The sequence below is a fragment of the Myotis nattereri genome (genome assembly GCF_964212035.1).
Source record: "Myotis nattereri genome assembly, chromosome: 12".
Classification (NCBI taxonomy): domain Eukaryota; kingdom Metazoa; phylum Chordata; class Mammalia; order Chiroptera; family Vespertilionidae; genus Myotis; species Myotis nattereri.
The window spans coordinates 31238245-31257481 of NC_138087.1; the positions used below are offsets into that span (position 1 = coordinate 31238245).

The 19237-nt window shown below is 38.9% G+C and overlaps 1 protein-coding gene across 1 annotated transcript in view; it reads left to right on the forward strand.

Annotated features, from left to right (window-relative positions):
• PTPRD (protein tyrosine phosphatase receptor type D) overlaps positions 1-19237 on the forward strand; it is a 2145631-nt gene that overhangs the window by 1154257 nt on the left and 972137 nt on the right. The window lies entirely within an intron of this gene.

The window sequence follows — 19237 nt, forward strand, 5'->3', positions numbered from 1 at the left end:
TTGCAAAGATATGGAAAATGTGTATAAAAAGTTATGATCATGCTATGTTCAAGTGGAATTCTATCTGTACTGCCGGTAGTCTGTAAGAGCTCTGAAAGTAAGGGTCTGTGATTCCTCTTTCATTGTTTCACTGGATCCCATCAAATTATTGCCTCTACAGAGTAAGCTCTCAGTACACTCACAGAATAAATGAATGAATGGATACATGAAAATCAGATTGAGTCAGCTGTCATTAAAGCCATTACCAACATGTAATGGAGTCTGATTGGGAAAGTCATCTGAAGAAAGTGAGCTTAGAAGCGTGTGGAAAGAAGGGATTAATTTCACACACAAAAAAGCTGACTGGGCTCAGGAATTCATAGCACATTTCCATGTGAATAGTGGCAGGTTTAGTGGATTTCAAGTTCAATTTAATTCTGGGAGCTAATAATTGCTGTATACCGTTCATACTGCAGAACTGTTTTATAGCTGAGTCTTTGCCAATTTAGCTGCATATTTGCAAACAGTGTTTCTATGAAGATCAAGACAGAGATGAAAAGGGAGATATTGTCAGAAATCTTCACAACCTTTTATGAAGGGCCACTTTTATAGAAATTGAATGTGAAGTCATGCATACCATTAAATCAATTTCTTTCTAGTCCCCAAAGTGTCCTTTCCTCTCCTTTAGAGAAACCATAAATAGCTTTAGCTAATACAAATAGCCCAAAGCCACATTTAGCCTAATGCAGCTTAAATGAGATTTTAACCCTAGACCTTTCTTTTTAAAAAGCTTATTTTCTAATTGGATAGTGCATTTTATAGAAAACTGAAGAATATAATGTTGATTAGGTTCATACAATGAAGGAAAAGTTGCCACCCGAAGGTCAACATCTGTTGACTCTGAAAATGACAACCAGTATTCACAGTTGGAGATAATGACTGTCTATGACAGGGGTTATTAGCAATTCTAGCTCATAATTTCCAGAAAATGCAGAATAAATGCAAGGGTAGTAAAATCTGAAGGAGACCTCTTTTTTTCTCACGAAGAGCTTTGCCTAAGTCCTGCCCACACACCTTGTAGGTTAATAGAGGTGCTGCAGTAAGGTTAGATGCAATCAACTTTGATTGTGGGCTCTTCGGAGCTGGTCCGTTTTTGCCTGGAGTTCTCCACACAAGAATGCAATTAAGAAACAAGCAACTTGATGACATTAATGATTGGTACTCAGAACGCAAAGGTGTTCGATTAACCACGAAGTCTGAGTCTGATTCAGGTACAGGCCCTTCTCAATATGTACCCTTTGTCTCTACCAGTCTTGCTGGGTCTCTGCAGTGACACATGAGATACAATATGAGACACCGAATGGACAAATCACTTTCTGGATCATGGGAGCCATTCAGGCCCTTTGTGACTATGGGCATGATTAGCAGGCATTTATTCAAGGTTGCAACTCTAAGGTTCTCTACAAAGGCAAAAGTTGACATTTATTTTAGTTCTCAATCTCTTAGAAACTGCTTTTCCAAGTTCTTTCTGGATTAACTGAAACTAAAGTGTTTCTAGGAATATTTATTAATATATTATAGAGCTAGATACACATATAAACATATCTGTGTGTGTTCCTTCTCTGATTTCATTATATTAGACAATTATATTTTTAATCATAATGCATGCTATTTAAAAGAAAATTATTTTAATACCTGAAAAAGTAATAAGCACATGGTATAATGTACATGATATTGGTCTATCTATCTTTATATTTAAATAGACAATAGACTGAATATAACTAGTTCAAAACTAAATGGTGAAAAAATAAACATGACCATTTAATGTATTTTTGAAAATATTTCGGATGCCTTTGAGTAACAATGCAAAGAATAGGAGCATATACTCTTTCAGAAAGCTCTTTCAAGGATAGATCTTCTGATAGATGTGGTCAGAAACCTGATTAATTCCTTAAACATGTCAGAAATAAATTTTTATAGAAAATCTAATTTTTCTGTGTATAGCCTACTCATACACACACACACACACACACACACACACACATAAAGTTCATCTGAACAGCAAAGCATCAGTTTATCTCTTAGGAAAGTACAAATTCCAGAGAATCACAGAATAGAAATTTAACAATAAATAGAGAAGTGGTTGTATTAGGTAAAGGTGTTACCTGAAAAAAAAAAAGACATTATCAAGTCCAATCAATAAATATATATTTATAATACCTGTATAATGTCAAATATATTCCAGTTGCTTGAGACAGGGCCATTCTAAAATAGTCTGCACTATTGCCCTCTTGACTGTACGATTTTTTGAATCCTTAAAAACTATTGAGCAGCATATCCTCTGATTTAATAATTATATTGAAGTACCTTTGGCCAAAATAACTGTATTCAACAATTTTGTTTCTTTCCTTCATTCATTTGATATTTAGAATGTCCATTGATTATTCTGTCTTTTAATATCTTTGCCCACATTTTATGTGTTCTGGAAGCTGCAAGAGACCTATATATGATTTCCCAGGCATAGAAACTAAAGCCGTTCGAGGCATTCACCAAGCCCTACATCTTGCCTCATTTCAGACCTAATGATAGCATACAAGCTCCTTCCCTGTAACATAAGGTCACTGGAAGTCCACAAACCTTTTTGGGGGGGCAAATGGGGAGGGGAAGATAAATGAAATGAATTTTATCTTGTTTAAATTCAGAGCTGCATGAGCAGAAGCAAGAACTTAAATTTCAACATAAGATTAATATCTGACATCTCACAAATCCCCATAGAGAGAAAACATTTCATTCACACTAGCCTTCATTCCAGTTATCCATATATTCTCACAGTATTTATGGAACCAGATTTTGTTTGTATCTAAATCAGCCATTTGCAGGAAAACTGTTAAAACAAGAGCCTGCCTAATTCCACACCTCACAAATATTGAATCAGGAAGGAGTACAAGCACTAGAGAACCAAAGGAAGGACGCACGTTGCATTTAAGAGCTACATTCCCTTTGGATGCCTTACACATGTTACCTGACTCTATTTTATAGATTTACTAGAGGCCCAATGCACGAAATTCGTGCAAGGGGCTCGGCCCTCGCAGCCCCAGCTTCATCTGGAAGTTCATCTGGATAGTTGTTCTGCTGTTTGGTCTAATTAGCATATTAGCTCTTTATTATATAGGATGTGTCTCTCATTTTCTGTTAGTTAATGAAAACTATCTTTCTCACTAGCTGCAAGGTTCAAGGTTTATATTTTACCTCTTAGTCATAGTAGGATTTTAGGGAATGTTTTTGTATTGCATTTATTAGAATGGGGCTTAGAGATCATCTAGCAGAATATTTTTTTTTAAGTAATGAAAATGAAACCTGGAGGGAGAGTTGGCTTTGCAAATGTAGAAGAACTAGTCAGTGGTACTTGTGGCCCCAAAATGAGTTTTCTGACTCTCATACGAGGCTTCTTTGAGAGGCATGCTCTCATAAACATGATTAGCTTTGCTAAGATACTTCTTCTGTCCCTTACTACTCCTATCAACACAATTTGCTTGCTCTAAATGTGATTGAAACAGAAAATTATATCTTAAATCAGTGTATTTAGTAAAATCTATGTGCAAAGGATCCGAAGCACCCATGTAATTCTTAATAAAAATTCTCTAAGAATTCTGAGTGTTTTTATTTAAATTGGTTTATTATAACATAGGCAGGGGCAGCTTTTGATGGGCATGAAAATCAATAAGGCCCTTGCTATCCAATAAGAATAATCCTCATTAGATGCTCCTGACTACTTGATTAAAGACATCACTTTAACAATTCTGTCTGTCCTACATCAACTTTTTATTTCTACTAGATTGTTTCCATAACCATGAATACATACTACTACTTCTCTAAGATTTTAAAAATAAAGCTTTCATTGACCCCGTTTTCTCTGCCATCTGCCCTCTTCCCATTTCTTGCCTTTTTTACTGAAATGAAATTCCTGAAATTCTTGTTTGTTCTCATTTTCTCTCTGAAAACTGCCCCCGTCAGGCTTTTACCCCATCACTCCATCAAAACTTGTCGATGTCACCAGTGCTCTCTAAATTGCTAAATCCAGTCTCTTATCAGTAGCATATGACAGTTGATCACTTATTGTTTCTGATACTTTCTTTCCCTTTCACTGGTTTCTCTTTTACCATCGCCTTTCCTTGTTTTTCGTCTCCTTCTGGCATGTCCATGTTGAAGTGCCCCAGGGCTCAGTCATTGGTTCTCTTCTATTTTATGCTTTGGCACACTCCCCTGCGCTCTCACCCAGTCTCGCTTCATTGAAGTACCTTCTTTGGGAGTGTCCCACATTTATATTTTTAAGCCAGATCTCTCTCATGAACTCCAAACTTATGTATCCAACTGCCTACTTGCCTTATCCATTTGGATATTTAAAAGCCGTCTCAAAGGCCACATGTCCAAAAAGTATGTCCCTCACTCTCTCATCTTCTCCATTTTCCTCTTCAAATGATAGTAATTCTATCTATTCAGCCATTCAAACTAAAAACCTTTAAGTCATTCTTAGTTCCTTTCTTTATCTCATATGTCACAATTGAACATAACAGAAATGTTCTTAGCTCTACCTTCAAGATATGTATTCAGAATATAATTCTTACTCCTAAACCCCTAGTCCATTGTATCTCTATCCTGAATTTCAGCAATCGCCTCTTACTAGGTCAGTCTACTTTTACTCCTTTACAATCATTCTTAATAAAATAGCCAGAGCAGTCCTTCTAAAACTTAAATCATATATATCATATCTAATGGTGCCTCATTAGATCCAGACTCTACAATTACACCATAATATATAGTTAGTTCCTCATTGCCTCTTGACCTCACCTCTTTATTTTTCTTCCTCCTTCCACTGCAGTCACATGTTCCTCCTTGCTGTGTTTTGAACTGCCAAGGAGGATCTTGCCTTAGGATCATTTCACTTGTTTCTCTGCCTGGATTATTTCTCCCCCAGATATCTTCACGAATAACTTTATCACATCCTTTATGTCCTTTTGCAAACCTCATCTTCTCAATGATGAACACCCTTGATATCCTATTTACCTACACTATCCCTGAAACTCTGAATTCTTCTTACCCTAATTTCTTTGACCTTTTTGACTGTTATTTCATAGCACTTTTCATCTCTTAGTATATTAGATGGGTTTACTTATTGCTTATATTTATCATTTATCTCTTTCTTTTTATTAGAATACTAGAGACCCGGCGCAAGAAATTCATGCACGGGTACAGTCCCTAGGCCTGGCTTGCGATCAGGGCCATCTTCCCTGGCTGCCAGCAGCCAGACCCACCCCTTGCTGCCACCCACCCCTGGTTCCCTGTTCACCATTGGGTGATCAGAGCCTGCCAGCTGGGGGGAGGGACCAAGAGGTTGGCTGTTCCTGCCTGCTTGCTGGCCCAATCCCCCAATGCCAGTCGCCCTCTGTGTGTGGGACAACTGGCGAGGTAGGGTCCTTGGCCGGGCACTGCTGGCATCCGCCACCACCCACCCCTGGCTCCCCATTCGCCATCAGGCGATTGGAGCCTGTCGGCTGCGGGGAGGGATGGAGAGATTGGCCAGCGTGCCCCAATCAGGCAATCAGGGCCTGTGGGCCGGGGGCAGCTCCTGTGTTGAGTGTCTGCCCCCTGGTGGTCAATGTGTGTCATAGTGATTGGTTGTTCTGCTGTTCGGTCGCTTTGCATATTACCCTTTTATTATGTAGGATAAGTTCCATAAAAACAGGAATTTTTAAAAATTCATTGGAAAAATTAATAAATTTTAAAGAGTATATTTTAATGTTGTCAGACTTTATTCGTGCATAACCTCTGTTGTAATGCTAAATTAAACATTGAGATAGCACAAGAATCATGACAATTGCAAAAGGAAGTAAAATCTTCCCTTACATTGAGGTGTGCCTTAGTAAGAAAATTAATTCTTTTGTGAGATAGAGTTGGGTTTTTTTGTTTTGTTTTTTTTTTGGTTACTCCTCACCCGAGGATGTTTTTCCCATTGATTTTTAGAGAGAGTGAAAGGGAGGAGGAGAGACAAAGAGAGAGAAACACTAATGTGAAAGACACGCCAGTTGGTTGCCTCCTGCAATATGTGGGATAGAGCCTGCAACACAGGTATGTGCCCTTGAACAGAATTAAACTCAGGACCCTTCTGTCTGTGGGCTGATGCTCTATCCACTGAGCCAGATCGGCCAGGATAATAGAATTCTAAAATGTCCCTCAAGATCCATGCACCCACACACAAGCTGTTCAGTCCCAGAACTTGTGAGTTTGATGGAAGAATCACTCATACACTAGTAGATTATGTTGTAGAGCACAGTTGACTTTAACAAGGAGAAACTGTTATGGTGATACTGACCTATCAGTAGCCCTGAGAACCTATGCAAGTTTCTTAAAAGGAACCAGGCACTTCCTAACAACAACAACAAAACACCCTGGCCCCTGGTCTGTGTATCTAAATGGCTAGAGCCTCTGCCTGCACACTGAAGACTTGAGGGTTTGATATCCAGTCAAGGGCATATCGCTGGGTTGCAGATTTATTCCCCAGCCCGTACCAGGACACATGGGAGAGGCAACCAATCAATGTGTCTCTCTCACATTGATGTTTCTCTCTCTTTCCTCCTTCCTCCCTTCCACTCTCTCTAAAACAACAATCAATGGAAAAATATCCTTCGGTGAGGATTAACAACAACAACAAAAAAGGAACTAGGCACTTCCTAAAAATGAGGGTTGATATGTGAGGGTTAATGGTTTTTATAAAAGGGGAGTCTCTATTGCTGGCTTTTTATATGGAGGGGGCCATGTGGCAAGGAACTAGAAGCTGAGAGCAACACCTTAGCCAAAAATCAGCAAGAAAGCGAGACCCGAGTCCTACCACTGCAGGAAGTGAATTCTGGCTTCCAGATGGAAGGAAGTTCAGCTCACACCTTGATTCTGACCTACAGAGTTGAGAGCTCACAAATGGGTATTGTTTTAAGATGCTAACTTTCTGGTAATATATTGCACAGCAATAGACAGTTAATATATTTCTTGCTGTTGTTTTGTTTCTGCTGTTCATTCCCCATCCTTACTTTTAAATTGCAAATCACTTGGTGCTCGTGTCTTAACCTGGAAAGACTTTCAGAAGCAAAAATATTTTTTAAATCATGGAAAGAAGGTTAAAACAAGTAAAATTCCCATGAAAAGGGGCTGCAAAATAAACTGAAGCAGAGTTTAATGACCACATTTTTTAGAGTGCTTGACATTGTAGCATATAGAAATGGACTCTCGCTCCAGCACTTCCAATGATTACTCTGACTAAATGCAAAGCATTTAACCTACCTTGACTTTATTTTTCTGATTCATTAAATGAAGGAATTTTACTAAATTAACTCTAATATTTATTTCTTCTGTAAAATTCTATGATTCAATAATTTTGTGTGTCTAAGATAATTTTTGATTCTCTATATTCACGTATACATATACTATTTTTATATAATTTTAATATGAAATAATGTATGTGAAATATTACTTTATGAGTTTGGTGGCAGACATTAAAATACCTTGGCAGTTTGTAACTTATAAGTTGAATCAATATGCTGTAAATATATCAATATGAATTAGGTGTCAAATAAAATTTCAGAATTTCAATGAGAGTTTTTCTCTAATCCTGAACTTCTCTAGAGAAAATTTAATGGCATCGTTTTGGCCACCAGAGGGCTCCCATGTGATTTATCCTTGCATTAAATTTTGAAGAATTGGGAGATTCTTAATATATTAATTAGAGATACAATAATATATCAGAAGGCAATATAAATAAAAGGTGGCATTTATTTTTATGTATATTAGAATTATAACAAATTTCTTATTTTGTAGAAAAACCATTTTGTGTAAAATCATTGAGTAAAGACTCACATCATAAAGCAACAGAGAATTGCTTCTATCCTTTATATGCATGACTAATTCTAAATCCTTTTCCTACAAATTTTAAGAGAGATTCCTCTCCTGGACTTTTACAGTTACTAAAACACTGAGAAATCAAGATATTTCTATAAATATGATAGACTAATATAAAATATAGGCATATATAGTAATCATTAATCCACCATGCTCATAAGAAAGTCCCTACATTTAAATTTGGAATATTATCCCAAGTTGGCTATATTTTTTCTAACTGTATTAGAAACTCACTGAGATTAACAAATAAAAACTAACCAGCCATTTGTGTGAAGGAAGCAGAGTGAAGAGTTTGTCTCCTGACAGATTCCAGAAACTGAAAAATGCAGAATTTCATGAAAACAAATGAGGTCCTTTTTTTATATTGCAGAAGAAAGTTTTAACAAATTTGATTTAGGTATAAATATAGATTATTAGGGAAATTTAATGGGTAACCTCAAATTTGAGGTATCTCTCTGATCAATTGAGAGAGACATAAAATGTCACTCATGTATTGGCTTTTATCTTAAATTTATAAGGGTTTAGCACATGTCAGAAAATTGGAATTTAACTTGTCTAAATTCTTAACCCATTAGGTTTCCTTTAAGTAGTATCTCTTAGGGTAATATTCACTGAAGTAGCTATGCTCTGTTTCTTGGTAGCAGAGTGCTTCCCGTGCACATCTGTGTGTGAGTGTCTGTATGTAGTGGTGTAGTTGTCTCTCTGTGTGTATGTTAACCCTAGAATGAAAGAAATATTTATAAATAAATAGGGAGAGCAGTTTCTGCTTTTATGATGTTAACTATTCTTGACCATAAAAATCTCATAAGATAGGGAAATGATATTTGAGAATCCTTCCATGGTAGAAATAAAAACATTCCATTTATGTTTTTTAAAAAAGTGATAACACAAGATATTCTGTAATCAAAGAATTGCTTTTTTTTTAGCCTGCATAGAAAAAATCAAGTTATAATATTGGTTAACCTTAATAAACTTTTATATCACCAGATTGGCAAAATTTAGGGCTTGGGTAATTCCCAGGGCAAGACTTCTCAGACACTGTTGAGAGTGTATATGGAATTTAATTGATATTACAGCTTTGGAGGACATTTTCAAAATGTCATATTTTAAGAGGTTCATATTATTAATTTGAAAATCCCACTGCTAGCAATATACCCTAAGAATTTTCAAACACTACCCAAGTAATGTATAGATAATTTTTGAAAAAGTTATTTGGGTTTATAAGCTATCAAAACAACCTAAGTTTCCAACAGTAGAGAGCTAGTTAGATAAATTATTTTACATCTATACCATGGAATACTATGCAGCTGTTAAAAAGTGAGAGTGCACTGCATGTGCTCACAGGGAAAGATATATTATTATGTGGGGAACAAAAATCTAGGTCCTGAGAAATGTATACAATGGGCAGCATAGTCACTTTTGTATAAATAGTTAAAAGAATATATGAGCTATTTATGCATTTTTCTAAAATACCTCATAAGAAACTCTTGACAAAGGAGGGAAAAGATGAAAAGATGAATTTTACTTTTTACTTCACAGTATGGCTTGCATTTTTATACCAAGAGCATACACTAGGGTTTTTATTGTTTGAATGATTGTTTTAGTTTTTATTTTATTTTATTATCAAAGATTATCTTGTCACCAGGATTACTGAATAATTTCTTTGTGTGTGTGTGTGTATATCAGCATTAAGATAGCATTCTTATATGAATAATATGGTCTTATTTTTTGAGCTCTACTTATATGCCAGACTGACTTATTTAATCCTCACATAGCCCATTGACAGATATAGAAATGGAGTCCCAAAGTGGTGAGTGGAGCCATACCATGAACCCATCTGAGCAACTCCACAGCCTACACTCCTAAACCTTGCAGTCTGTCACCCATATATGCATTAACATACATTTTTGAGACATTAGCAGCTCTCAGGTCCTTTCTAGATTGAAAAGAGAAAATAATACCAACTCTTCAGTGCACTTTATTACCCAGCCAACATGTGTCTTTCCAAGAGTTTGCTCCATGACTGGTCTTTGCAGTGTTCCTAGGCTTTGGATTCTGCTTCCCTGAGTGGTAATGCCTCCCATGAGATTCACCTGAACACCTTAAGGGAGGCTCAGATAGTGTGCCCTTTGGTCCTGGAGAACTAGAATACATGGAATGCATGTTATGATTATGTTTCCCGAGCACCTTCATCTGTGGCTCTTTTTCTTTCTAAAAAAAACCTCAACAAATGTTTATTAATCATTTTGAATTCCCCCAGTGCACGTACCCTTGCAGGCCATACTGTATTTGGTTTACCTTGCTTTTCTCTCTATGTATTTAATTTCCTACAGATATCTTTAGAAATTTCAGTTTCCTCTGCAAGCATGCAGTGAAATGAGGTACAACTCAAATCTGTACATTTGCTGCTTGTTGATTGGAGATACTGAGAGAACCGATTGAGGGATGTCTGGAAATTGTCAACCAATGTCCATGTAATCCTATCTCCCATGCCAAGGGTAATTGAGAATTGACTTTAGGATATCAGTTGTCCTGTGAGCTTTCACAGAAATGATTTTGCAAGCTTAAAAAAACTGCCCAAAGCATTGAAAGGGAAAGATCATCAGAGTTCATTTTTAATGACAGCTGGACACCCTCAGTTAAAAAAAACAAAATCTTAAAAGGTTGAGATTGGTTGACCCAGTCACTGGAAAGATATTTTCCCTTTGTTATTTTAATATGACATTTATTGATGTTTAAGTTTATGATTTCTGCTCAATTTAGATCACACTATAGTTTGTTTGTTTTTAATTCCCTTTCAAGTCTGGTATTTTCAGCTTTACATTCAAAATAAAAGTCATAATTAGAGTGAAGCGCTGGGCAAGTGCCTTTCTGGTGTCTCGCTGCGGCAAATGTATGAACAGTTTTTATCACCAAAGATATTTATGATCAATTTATATTAGTAAAAGTTAGGCTGCCCATTTGCTTCTCAGCTTTCTAATTGTCCAAAGATAGATCAGAATATCCAAGACTCCAGTCTAAGTTTTATTACCAAAACAAGAGATGTTTGTCAAGGGTTCCCGTAGGAAAGGCTCTGAATTTTATGATGACATGATCCATGGAAGCATCTTTACAATGATACCTAATGAGTATCATATGGCTAATTTTTATATTTAATATAAGCCTAAGTTTTGGGGGATAGTGTTTTTTCATTTGTGATGATGGTTGTGGTTGGCAGCTTTCATTAGATTATTTCTTCATATCTTATTGTACCTTTGACAGTTTTTAAATTTAAAAACATACATGCATGTGTCATCTTATCTGGGCAACTCTGGTTTACTAACTCCCATCATTGAAATATCTGCAAAATCAGGAGTGTTAGCACCTGAGAATACATGATTGTGGTTTGCTTCCCAGTGAGATTCTAAAAGTCCTTTTCCATAATGATCTGTCCTAGAGATATGGCAGACTTCCTACAAGGAGGCATGTGGGTGTTTAAGATCAATGCAGAATTCACAACCATTCTGCTGCATAGCTCCTGGGACTCTTTTTATCTATATCTTCTTATGGATTTGTGGGACTGAAAGGAGCCTCCTGAAGAAGGAATTGCAGGAAATAACATAACACCTATATTGACGTTGGGTAGCCCAGACCTCAGGATATCCTTATAGTTTAAATGTTGAACCCACGCAATGCTGCCATTTCAGTTTTCTGTGATTGTGAAATGGCTTTCTTCAGTGTGCCAGACTCTAGGCTGGGTATGAACGGAAGAAATGCTAAGTCACCTCCAAAGGGGATCAGACATATTGGTAATAAATGTGGCACAGAGAAGTATGTTATGGGTGTCACTTAAGAGGCATAACCAAATTGATCTAGCGATCAGGAAAGGAAAAGGTCATTACCACTGGAGGTGATGAGTGTAGGCTCCGTGAAGGAAAAACAAATTGAACAGAGCTCTGAAGTAGTGATTTTTGAACTTTAGTGCACAAAATAAATATATAATGGAAATAGAAAAAAATATATAACTTCAGGACTCAACCTGCAGAAAATTAAATTTACCTCATTAAATGCCAGCAATGAGGTTCCAAATTCACAAATATAAATAAGTTAGATGAAACTTCTATTTTATTCCAACGGTGGAAGCAGCCTTGTTGGGCGACAAAAGAACTTGTCTTAAAGCTTGTTTGCAATATTCCCTCTGTTAGACTGAAAAATATCAACTTATGTTCCATGTCCAAGATGAGGGGTGAGAGTAAGGTAGCTCATAGTCTGATAGTGCTTTGCCAAAGAAGGGGTAAACTAGTAAATTTAAGCTAGTCTTTGATACTTCTTGTTATTCTACGTTAAGAATTTCCTTTCCATTCTATATTAAGGAGTTCAGAAGTTAACAGATGGCAAAATGTTCATTAAGTAATTTATTTCAGCAGAGGAGTGATATAATCCTATCTGTGTCTAGGAACATTTATTTTTCTCTTAAATGTGTTTTTATCCCTGTTGATGTATTGATTTTTTTTCAGAATGGTTTCCTTTTTCTCAAGGGTACTGTGATGCCTCCACTGTAATAGTGATTGGCTACACAGTATAGACAATAAATCTAATAAGTCACTGATTATCTCAGCAGTCACATTCTATCAAAATAGGTTTAGCTAACTGAATTGATTAAAGTTTAGGGAGACCGAAATCTCCATAGGTTATTGGAGGAAGGGAGGCCATATACAGGTTCTTACAGTATAAAGGAACCTTCAGCCCTAGCTGGTTTGGCTCAGTAGATAGAGTGTCAGCCTGTGGACTGAAGGGTCCCGGGTTCGATTTGGACAAGGGCACATGCGCGGGTTGCAGGCTCGAACCCCAGTGGGGGGCATGCAGGAGGCAGCCAATCAATGACTCTCTTATCATTGATGTTTCTATCTCTCCTTCTCTCTCTTCCTCTCTGAAATCAATAAAAATATATATTTTTTAAAAAAGAATAATTTTTTTAAAAAAGGAGCCTTCATGATAGAAGCACCTTAATTAGGGTAAGTGCTGATATTTAGCACTAATACAGACCACACGAATGTCCATTACACAATGTTCAAGAGCGGCCATGTAAAGCACCAAAGGTATCAGAGATTAAATTATCCGAATCATCCTTTAATCCAGGAAATGCTGGAATATTTACTTTCTAGGCTTCTAACTTGGTCAAGTTTTTAATAACAAGCCCCAATATACAGTGTGCCTGAAGAGAAGGAAACAGGTGCTTTTGCCATTTCAAATGACAATTAAAGGGGCTACTTTTGCCCACAGTATTTGTTCACCCACCCAGCATACTAACATGCTCTTTTAGTCAGCAAGTCCTTTATTCTTAACATTACAGTTTTACTTAAGAGATAATGTCAAAGGATTGAACATTGTGACTGGATAATGGTCTCTTACTACAAGAAAAATGCTTAGGCATTTATTGAAAATAAATGTTGGAGGGAAGCCAAGGCATTTATTTTTAAAGTAGAAAACTATTTTCTAGTCACAACTTTCAATGCCAGAGACATTATAACTATCTTAGCAGATGACTTTTTAAGTAAATTGAGATCACCCAAAAGAAGCAACAGAATACCTTATTTGTTCTCACCTGTTTAACAAGTAACATTCTCGTTTCCTTTCTACAGATACCAAAACAAGTTCGAATATGCTATATTTGTTTGGTGGAGAACACTGAATGAGTGCATTAACAACATATTCAATCAACCCTCTAGCTTGATTATGCAGACTTGATTTTTGCTTTTTTAAACCAAGCAGATATGAATATGCATGCTGAAAGGGAATTAAGAAGGTTTTTGTGATGTATTATTGAAATTCTTTTGCCACTGTTCAGGCCAGAATGGTCCCTGATATCCTTATATGTGTCTGACAGACATGTAAGCAGTAATGTAGGGAGTTTTAGTAGCAATGCTGGTGAGTTGAGATCCAAGGTAGTGATGTTGATTCTGCCAGTCATTGTGGAATGCCTGCACAGAGAGAGAGAACTGTGAGTGGTTTCAACAAACACTACTCACACTTCTCTCAATGTCTAAAACTCAGAGGAACACCATGTAACCTCACCAGTTAGTAATGGAATTCAGATGCACCATGAATCAAATCCTCACCCTCTTCCCCATTACCTGATGCTATATATTTAACATACAGTCACATTCTTCTAGTGATATAAAGTGACTCCATAGACAGTGCCTGGGTTTTTTTCCTTGCCATTCTCTGTAATAGTGAAGAAAGAAATGAAAATTTCTAGCTGAAATGGGTTTAACAGAAACACAACCGTTTAATCAATGTGAACAGTAAGGGTCACTCAGCAAATGGTTTTACTAAGTGACAAAAAATATAAAAACATAACTTAATATAATGTTAATATATTATATTTAATATATTGAATATAATGAAGTGAATAGGAATTGTTATTCTTCATTTTGTAGATTGTGTTGCAAAAATACCATCTAGGATAAATACTGATGTGTGCACTTGTGTGTGTGTGTGTGTGTGTGTGTGTGTGTGTGTGTAGAGAGAGAGAGCTCTCTGTCTCCTGGAGTTATGTAGTCTCAGGTTTGGGAGGAACCAGAAGCTTTTTCAAAATAGCAAATTAAATTCCCAAGATTTCACGGGCTTGCATTGGCTCCACCCCCCTGGCCAAGGATCTTTTTTCCAGGTTAGACTGGCTGGCCTCAATGGTCCAGCACCTGCCCCTGTGCCATTTTGACTTCTACTGAGCATGTCTTTCTCTCCCTCCGCTCCCCCTACCAATCCAGTACCTGAGGAGGGCAGGAAGGGGTGTGAATCCCCTAGGAAGGACAAGGCTGGGATTCCCTTGGTGTGAAACTGTAGCTTCCTGGTGAAACAAACAGGCCTTTGCTTGCCAGCTGACCATGCTCCCTCAACAATGTCTCCCCCTTTCCTTTCTTTCCCATTAGTAATCAGCTAACTAAAGTAACAACTTTTTAAAGAAGTCTTCCATCTTTTCGAATTTTAGATATAAACATCACTAATAAGTACTTATAATTATATTATAGACTTGTTTAATGGTGCTAGTAATTACTTTTTGTAATTATTATGGTAATAACTTCATATGGTTTTTATATATCTCTATCATTAATTAATCTTGGTTGCTTTATTTAATTACTTCTCCTCAAGATCGAACTTTATTATACGTGAGCCATATGATTATTGACTGTCCCCTGTTGCTATTTCAGTGTAAGCTTGTGTCTGCTATGTAATATTCTTAAATATTTGGAGAAATTCTTTCTTTAATTAAAAATGCCATCTACATAGTCACCATGTTAGTAGACCATTATCCTCCATTAGCCCACTCAGGACATTATAGCTCAGGAGATGGAGTCTACATTTCAGATGTGTTTTTAATAAATTTATTTTCTGCCTGTGCTCAGGGGAACTAGAGGATTTCATGGCAATAGCTGAGGAAGCTTCCAAAAAAAAGGCCCCCATTCTAGCCTCTCCAAGAGAAGAACTTTCTTTGCATGTTGACTTTTCACCTGAAATTTTACTTCAAGAAAGAGTTCCAGTTAATATGAATGGATTGAATGAAAATAGAAACACATTGAAATATTATAAAGCCACTGTTTAGAGAAATAGTAAAAATACTTATGTAATGTTTTACCAGATACTTTGTTAACTTATCGAATATTATAATAACCTTCTGAGGATGGTGTCATTATTGATCCCATTTTATAGAGAAGCAAACTGAGGGACAGAGAGTTTAAGTAACTTTCGAAGATCATACTGCTGGAAGGTGTCAGGACCAGGATTTTTATCTAGATGATATAGCCCCTGAATCCATGATTACTTTAGCTTCAGTACTAATCTAGCCAGATGGGATTACCCTGAGGTGATAATAGATCAGCAACTTCTGAGAAAGCAATATTTTCATAATAAAAATTATATATATATATATATGTATATATATATATATATATATATATATTAGAGGCCCATTGCATGACGAGATTCATGCAATGGGCCTGCCCTTCCCCTGGCTGCCGGCACCGGTTTTCCTCCAGCACCCGGGACCCAGGCCTTTGCTCCGGCCAGAGCCTTCCGTCTTTGCTCTGCCACTTCACGTCTAGGTATGTAAATTAACTGCCATCTTTGTTGGGTTAATTTGCATACTCTCCTGATTGGCTGGTGAGCATAGCGGAGGGATGGTCAATTTGCGTGTTTGTCTATTATTAGGTAAGATTTATTTACTCTTTGGATTTCCTTTTGTAATTTTTAAAATTTTTCAATTACAATTTACAATCAGCATTATTTTATTCTAGAGGCCCGGTGCACAAAAATTTGTGCACTCGGGGGGGTTCCCTCAGCCCAGCCTGTGGCCTCTCGAAGTCTGGGACCCCTCAGGAGATAAGGACCTGCTGGCTTAGGCCTGCTCCGGGTGGCAGAGGGCAGGCCCAATCCCTACGTGCAGCCCCTGGTCGGGCTCACAGCAGGGCCGATTGGGGAGTTGGGGCGCCTCCCCCTGTCATGCACAGAGCAGGGCGGATTGAGAGGTTGTAATGCCACCCTCAGTCACACTCAGGGTAGGACCGATTGGGGGGTTGGGGCACCGCCCCCTGTCACACTCAAGGCAGGGTTGATGGGGAGGTTGCGGCATCACCCCCTGTCACGCACAGAGCAGGGCCAATCAGGGGGTTGGGGCGCTGCCCCCTGTCACTCACAGAGCAGGGCCCATCAGGGGGTTGGGGAGCTCCGCCATCACGCACAGAGCAGGGCCAATCAGGGGGTTGAGGAGCTGCCCCCTGTCACTCACAGAGTAGGGCCAATAGGAGAGTTGGGGCACCGCCCCCTGTCACGCACAGAGCAGGGCGGATCAGGGGGGTGGGGCGCCACCACTGTCACACTCAGGGCAGGGCCGATGGGGAGGTTATGGCTCTACCCTGTCACATACAGAGCAGGGCCCGTGGGGGCAGGGGGAGTTGGGCGCTGCAGCCTATCACACACAGAACAGGGCCGATCAGGGGGTTGGGGCGCCGCACCCTGTCACACGCAGAGCTGCAGGGTGATCAGGGGGCTGGGGAGCTCCCCCCTATCAGGCACAGAGCAGGGCTGATCAGTGGGTTGGGGCTCCTTCCCCTGTCATGAACAGAGCAAGGCAGAAAGGGAGGTTGTGTCCCTGCCCTCTGTCTCACAAGAGCCGCAGGGCAATCAGGGCGTTTGGGCGCTGCCCCCTCTCATGCTGATCCCGGTGCCGGGAGGCCTCTCGGCTCCGCTGATCCTGGTGCCGGGAGGCTTCGCGGCCCCGCTGATCCCGGTGCTGGGAGGCATATTACCCTTTTACTATATAGGATAGAGGTCTGGTGCATGTGTGGGGGCCGGCTGATTTGCCCTGAAGGGTGTCCTGGATCAGGGTGGGGGTCCCCACTGGGGTGCCTGTCCAGCCTGGATGAGGGGATGATGGCTGTTTGCAGCTGGTCACACAGCCTTCATGGTGGGGGTCCCCACTGGGGTGCCTCGCCAGTCTGGGTGAGGGGCTGAGGGCTTTTGCAGCTGGTCACACACCCTTCAGGGTGGGTGTCCCCACTGGGGTGCCTTGCCAGTCTGGGTGAGGGGCTGAGGGCTGTTTTCAGGCTGGTGGGTGACTGAAGCTCCAGACCTCTCCTTTTTTTCTTTTTTGTTTTATTTTGGGCCAGCTTTAGCTCTGCCTCCAGCTCTGAGGCCTCTGCTGCTGAAAGCAGATATCTGGTTTGTTTGGGTTCTATAATCAAAACACTGTATCAACTCCAGCTCTGAGATCCCGGGCCAGCTGAAAGCAGGTTTCTGGGGTTTTGTATAGCTTCTATATTTGTAACGATGTTTCAGACTGTAAGCTCAGAGGCCAGCAAGGCAGGCAGGGAATGTTGGATTCCTCCATCACTGATGCAAGCAAGCCTCATGTTTGCTTCAAGCTGCCTGGCTGCCGGCCGCCATCTTGGCTGGCAGTTAATTTGCATATCGCCCTGATTAGCCAATGGGAAGGGTAGTGGACATATGGCTAATTACCATGTTTCTCTTTTATTAGATAGGATTAGTTTCAGGTTCAATATTATTTTGTATTCATTTTGGGTGTACAGCATAGTGGGTAGATATCATATACTTTACAAAGTGGTTCCCCCGGTATTTCCAGTACCCAACTGGCACCATACATAGTTATTATGATATCATTGCCCACATTTACTTTGCTGTACATTACATCCCCAGGACTATTTTGTAAGTACCAACCTGTACTTTTCAATCCCTGCACCTTTTTCAATCAGTGCCCAAATCCTCCCTCCCCACTGTGTTCTCCGTATCAATGAGTCTCTGTTTTGTTTGTTAATCTATATTGTATATTAGATTCCACATATAAGTAATATTATGTGGTATTTGTCTTTCTCTGACTTATTTCACGTAGCATAATACCCTCTAGTTTTATCCATGTTGTCACAAATGGTAAGATTTGTTATGGCTGAGTGATATTCCATTATATATATGCTACAGCTTTTTTATGCATTCGTTTATTGATGAGCACTTGGGTTGCTGTCATTGTAAATGACACTGCGATGAACATAAGGATACATATATTCTTTCAAATTAGTGTTTTGCATCTTTTCAGATATATACCCAGAAGTGGAATTGCTGGGTAATAAGTCCCAATCCATGGGCTATGCATATAAATATGTATATAAGTTCTTTGGTTTACCTCTTCTCATCCTCCCTATCCCCACATCCAGGTATGTCATTCTATTCCCTGCTTCAGGTCTTATTTTGTTGGCCAATTCACTTTGTTCATTAGATTCCACAAATAAGGGAGATCGTGTGATATTTGTCTTTCCCAGATTGGCTTATTTCACTTAGCATAATAGTCTACAGGTCCATCCATGCTGTCCCAAAGGGTAAGCGATCCCTATTTTTTGCAGCTGCATAGTATTCCATTGTGTAAATGTCCCACAGATGTTTAGCCATTTATCTACTGCCCATGTAATAACATATTCTTCACAGTTTAATGCACTCGATCAATTGGGAGATGGGCATTTCAACACAATTGGTGACCTAGGAGATATTTATAACATCTTAAGTCAGCAGTTCTCAAGCTGTGGGTCGCGACCCCTTTGGCGGTCAAACGACCCTTTCACAGGGGTTGCCTAAGACCATCCTGCATATCAGATATTTACATTACGATTCATAACAGTAGCAACATCACAGTTATGAAGTAGCAACGAAAATAATTTTATGATTGGGTCACAGCATGAGGAACTGTATTTAAAGGGCCAGAAGATTGAGAACCACTGCTAAGTTGTATATCATTGATGTGTACAAGATTAACTAGAAAGAAAAGTAA